This window comes from Gossypium raimondii, chromosome 3 (genome assembly GCF_025698545.1).
Source record: "Gossypium raimondii isolate GPD5lz chromosome 3, ASM2569854v1, whole genome shotgun sequence".
NCBI classification, from domain to species: domain Eukaryota; kingdom Viridiplantae; phylum Streptophyta; class Magnoliopsida; order Malvales; family Malvaceae; genus Gossypium; species Gossypium raimondii.
Window position 1 is genome coordinate 31,946,152 of NC_068567.1, and position 6,051 is coordinate 31,952,202.

At 35.6% G+C, this 6,051-nt stretch overlaps 2 non-coding genes across 2 annotated transcripts; both read right to left on the minus strand.

Annotated features, from left to right (window-relative positions):
- Positions 1-1,839: 1,839 nt before the first annotated feature.
- LOC128040317 (small nucleolar RNA R71) lies at positions 1,840-1,946 on the minus strand. Its single transcript, XR_008194973.1, has one exon. It is a non-coding gene; the product is annotated as a small nucleolar RNA R71 (small nucleolar RNA).
- Positions 1,947-5,669: 3,723 nt separating this feature from the next.
- On the minus strand, positions 5,670-5,776 carry LOC128040094 (small nucleolar RNA R71). The gene has a single exon (XR_008194754.1). It is a non-coding gene; the product is annotated as a small nucleolar RNA R71 (small nucleolar RNA).
- Between the last annotated feature and the right edge of the window lie 275 nt (positions 5,777-6,051).

A 6,051-nucleotide genomic window follows, 5' to 3' on the forward strand; every position in this document is an offset into this window, starting at 1 on the left:
AGCTCCCTTGTCTCACCTATAAATAAGAATTCATTTCTCACTTTTTCAATCATCCCTCATCACATCATCTCTCACTCATTCATCATTCTCTCAACTCTTTTAGCTATATTTCCCCTTCATCATCCTTGCATAAGGATTTTAGCAATTAAGCCTCTTAAAGAACCCTTGGTCGGCCACCTTGGAGAGCCATCAGCAAAGGAGCAAAGCAAAGAAGCGAAGGAGTGTTGTCAATCAGAGTCTTGGGTGACAGCCACTCTGAATTGGGTTTAATCTTTCTTTTCTTTAATTTAATATAAATATGTTTGCTATGTGTTCTTTGTTCTTGGTTACAACAATGATAACTTAATTTTATTTAAGCTAGGATGATTATTTTGATTAAATAATATTTATTTCATTCATGCTTATAATGTTTGTGCCCCAATCGATCGTGTTTTCAATTAAAATCAAGTCTGTATTTCTTTCATACATGATTGAAATGCACCTGAATTAGCTGAGCGATCCTAACCACACGACAGCTAATGGACGCGTAATTGAAATGTGCATGCTCAATTTAGATCCTAACTCGATTAAATTGTAGGTTGCATAACAACTCTAACCAAGCTCTATTATCTGCATAGTTTTTAGATTTGTGTGATTAAATTGTTTCAAACCTAACACGTCCCTGTTACCTCACACGAATGCTAAGAAACCCTTTGTAAATAAGGATCAGTAAAATACGTATTTTACTAAGTAAAGGATTCCGAAAGGACCTAATGAGGTTTCCAAACTAATGAAAGATCGAGTTGCCATGGAATGTTTTTCCGAATGTTATTAAACATGTTGATAATAAATTGAGTTTAATTAAATTAATTATCCTAGTTTATTTATGTTATAATTGTTGCAAATTGTGTTTAATTTTACTAAAATCTATTTCATTCATATAGTTTGCATACTTAGGATAATTTACATTAGGGATCATTGCATTTAGTTTAATATATTTTAATCACCACTTCTCAACTATATTGTGTTTTTTTATTTACCAAATTGTTAATATAATTTTACAAATTAAGTGACTTAGCACAAATACAATCCCTATGGAGACGATAACTTGATACTTACTTATTACTTGTTAACGACTGTGTACACTTGCACAAACTCGAGTGTTACAAGTTTTTGGCGCCGTTGCCGGGGATTGTCAACTATTGCCATAGTCATTTTTCTAGTGAAATTTTTTATTTTCAATTTGATTTATTTCTAAAATTACTAACTTATTCTTTATAATTTTTGTGATTTTCTTTTCAGGTGTTTATAAGCATAGATCAAATTATAGATTTACTCCCTATAGACCTTGAAATTGAGCGAACTTTCAGACAAAGAAGACGTGAACGAATAGCTCAAAGACAAGTCGAGATGGACCTTGGAAATCAGAATCAAGACCAAGGTAATGAAGCCGATCGTGTACGAAATCCTATCCTCATTACCGATGATAGGGATCGATACATTAAACAATATGCTGTGCTACTTTTCAGTGAGTTAAACTCAAGAATTAGAAGGCCAGCTATTGAGGCAACCCTGTTTGAATTGAAACCAGTGATGTTTCAAATGCTACAAACAGTGGGTCAATTCAGTGGTATGCCCAAGGAAGATCCACATTTTCACCTTCGATTGTTTATGGAGGTGAGTGATTCATTCAAGGTAGCCGGTGTGACTGAAGATGCACTGAGGTTGAAGTTGTTTCCGTACTCATTGCAAGATCGAGCACAAGCATGGCTTAATTCATTGCCACCAAGTTCCATATCTACATGGAAAGAATTAGCAGAGAAATTTTTGGTTAAGTATTTCCCACCTAGCAAAAATGCTAAGTTGAGGAACGAGATCACAACTTTCCAACAATTGGATGATGAGTCTTTGTATGAGGCTTGGGAGCGATTCAATGAGTTACTTCGTAAGTGTCCTCATCATGGAATTCCTCATTGTATCTAGTTGGAGACATTCTATAATGGTCTCAATGCACATACAAGATTGATGGTAGATGCTTTCGCGAATGGTGCAATTTTGTCTAAGTATTATAATGAGGCGTATGAGACCATCAAAAGGATTGCGAGTAATAACTATCAATGGCCAACAAATCAAATAGGTTCAGGAAGATGTGTAGCCGGAGTTCATGAAGTTGACTCTCTCACTTCGTTATCAGCTCAGGTATCGTCTATTTTCTCTATGTTAAAACAGTTAACCGGTAATAGTACTAATAATTTTGCAACTCAGCCACCAAGTCTGTTTGAAGTAGTTTTCTGTGTGTACTATGGGGAAGGTCATTCTTTTGAGAATTGTCCATCAAATCCCAAGTTAGTTTACTATGTGGGGAACCAATATCAAAATAGGAGTGGACAAGGACCCCAGTCCAACTTCTACAATCTTTCATGGCGTAATCATCCTAACTTCTCTTGGAGCAACCAAGGAAATGGACCAAACAACAACTTATTGCAGCAAAGACCCAACAATCTCAAGGGTTTAATCGGTAAGCTCCAAAACCAGCTTAAGCTGAGGCATCAAATAGTTTGGAGAACTTGTTGAAAGTGTACATGGCAATGAATGATGCTTTGATCCAAAGCCAAGCACAAACACTAAAAAAATTGGAAAACCAAATGGGTCAGTTGGCTACGGAGCTTCGTAATAGACCGCAAGGAACCTTGCTGAGTAATACTAAGAATCCAAAGAATTTGGGTAAAGAACATATCAAGGTGGTGGCATTGCAAAGTGATAAGACTCTAGAACCCCGATTGATTGATGTTGAAGATGAGCATGTTGAAAATGAGGGAAGTCAACCAGATGTTGAAGTTCCTACACCAAAGGAATCAGAATCTGTAAAGTCTGATAAGGTAAACCCTGGCTTAGTGAATTCAGATATTTTAACATCTTCTTTGGATACAGATTTACCTACTGGCAAACAGAGTATACATTATGAAAAAGAAAGAGATGAAGACTCGATTGATAAGGTAGGTTTTATTGCTTCAAGAATTTGACCTTTGGATAATAGATCAGAAAGGAACAAAAAATCAAATAGCTGATCACTTAACAACGTTGGAAAACAAAACAAAAATAAAAAATGATGAAGAAGTAAAAGAAACTTTCAATGATGAACAATTATTTAAGGTGGAGTGGTATCAAGATAGGCACAGGGATGATAAAATGTCATGGTATGCCAATTGTGTTAACTATATAGCTCGAGGGGTCTTTCTAATAAATCTTCTTGGCAAAAAAAAGAAAATGATTATACACGAGTTGAAAAAATACATTTGGGAAGAACCATATGTTTTTCAGCAGTGTGCAGATCAATTGATTTAAAGAGGCATAGCCAAAGAAAAGATAAATGATATTTTATAAGGATGTCACACCTCACCGTGTGGTGGATATTTCGGAGGAAAAATTACCACTAAAAAGATATTGTAATCGTGATTCTACTGGCCCATCATAAACAAAGAAACATAAAATTTTGTATAGAAGTGTGGCAGATGCCAAAAAACTGGAACTACATCAAATAAGGTTGAAATGCTATGGAACAGAATTTTAGAGGTGGAAGTATTTGATGTGTGGGGAATTGATTTCATGGGTCCCTTCTGAGAACTCCTAAAAATAGTTATATTTCAGGCCTCTAAACTTGGTTAAGTATTTGTACTTGAGTAAATTTAGTTGTATTTTAGGAAATTATATAAGTATTTTTATAACATTGCATCATGGGTTGTGCTTTAAATGTCACTATAAGTTACTTTTACTTGTGGGAGGAAAGGAATTGCGTGTTGTTTATAGCAGGTGCAGAAAGCAAGAAAAGAAGTGAAGGAGTGACGCTTTTTCATGACAAAAGGTTGGATAGGTTGCCAGCACAAATTTAATGGTAATTCTAGGAAGATGCTAACTCAGCTGTCAACCTGTGCCACTCTTAGCCAGTTGTACTTGTACTAGAATATCCACCTAAAAAATAGGGAGAAAAGAGTGTATGCTGAGAGGAGAAACTACCCCATAAAAAGAAGCAAGAGAAAGAGAGGAAGGAGGTGGTTTTTCCTTTCACACAATTTCTCGTGGGAGATCCAGAGACACAAGGAAGGAGCGTAGCAGCTAAGCAACAGATCAACAACACAAGGAAGAAGGAAAAGCGTTCAACCCTAGGCTTTGCAAGATATTGCAGAACTAGAGTTGAGGGCTGGATTGGCGAAAGCTTCCTGAAGTTCTTCCTCCATTATCTTAATTTATTTCTGTGAATTTTAACTATGGAAATAAGTTGTTGAATGATACTTTCATTTTGGATTTTAATTTCCAACTCAAGAGCTAATCTCATCGGGTTGGGATTACTGGATGAATCTTTAGTTCCTTTAATGACCAAGGTATTATACTAGTTAGATTTACTATTTCATTTGATTTGTACTATTTTAAAATGTATGCATGCAGTCTCTAGACATCTAAAAAGGTTAGATGATTTGGATTGTGATTGAATGATACAAGCTAGTATTCGACAGGATACTCATAGCACTCTAGACATAGAGCAATGCTTTGTATAAAGAAAGAAAGAAATAGTGCTGGGTATCCTATTTAAGGCTTTTAGATATACAAAACCTTAGGTAGGGTAGCATGAAGTATGACTTTCAAAAGAAGGATACTATCTTAGATTTAATCTGAACTGTAGATTTGTTAAGATTTTGCCCTGACATTATTGTGTTACGAGGAAAGAATATTAGTAACCCAACCTTCTAATTTAACAGCATAGATCCTCTTAAGTTGGCCTTCGTATCTTTGCCACAACATTTTACGTTAGTTATTTGATTTTAATATTGCATGCGTGATTATTCATCTACAAATTGTTATTCTATTTCGCCATAGCCTGATTCATATAGTTTATAGTAATAGCTTAACCGAATTAATCCTACTCAATCCTTGAGGAGACGATCTTACTTACTATTTTATTACTTGATTCGACGTGTACACTTGTACATTCGCATATTATATTCACATGCGACAAGTTTTTGGCGTCGTTGCCAGGGATCGGTAATTTCGTGAAATTTGGTTTTGTTATTTTCTTATATAATTCAATTAGTTTTATTTGACTTTGTTTCTTTTAATTTCTACAGGTTTGGTGTTCGTGTATGAGTAGAGGCATTTCTGCTAACGAAGAGTATCCTTTTAACCTAGAAATCGAGAGAACTTTGAGAAGAAGGAAATGAGAATTGCAAGCTATGGCATGGATTGGAAATGATCCAGGTAGGGCACATCCATTACATCCGAATGCTCGGGATGTTAATTTGCCTATCCCTCATTTGATGGATGATTGAGACAGACTCATTCGAGAGCATGTTGTGCCAATTTTGGATGATTTGAATCCAAGAATAGTCAGGCTACACATTCAAGTTCAACATTGCGAGTTGAAATTGGTAATTTTTCAGATGTTGTAAACGGTAGGACAGTTTAGTGGATTGCCTACTAAAGTTCCACGATTTCCCTTAAGACTTTTCTTAGAATTCTGTGACTCATTCAGGCAACAGGGTATTCCTGAAGACGCCCTGTAACTTAAACTGTTTCCATATTCATTAAGAGATCGTGCCAGAGCATGATTGAACGCTTTGCCATCAAGGATGATGGCATCCTGAAATGATCTTTTTCAGAGGTTTTTGCTACGGTATAATCCTCTAAATATGAATGCCAAGTTTAGGAATGACATCACATATTTTCAGAAATTAGAGGATGAAACACTATATGAAGCTTGGAAGCGATTCAAGGAATTACTTAAGAAATGTCCGATGCATGGTTTCCAACACTAGACACAGATGGAAATGTTTTACAATGGATTAAACATGCATACACGTATGGTAGTTGATGCGTCTGCCAGTGGTACTTTGCTGGATGAATCATATAACAAAACATATGAGATATTAGAATAGATTGCCAATAATGATTATCAATACCCTACTACGATAGTGGGGACTTGCAGAAGAGTTGTTGGCACATTGCAGCTTGATGCAATCACATTATTAACAGCTCAGGTATCATTTTTAGCTAATATGATCAAAACACTAAAGAGGCTAG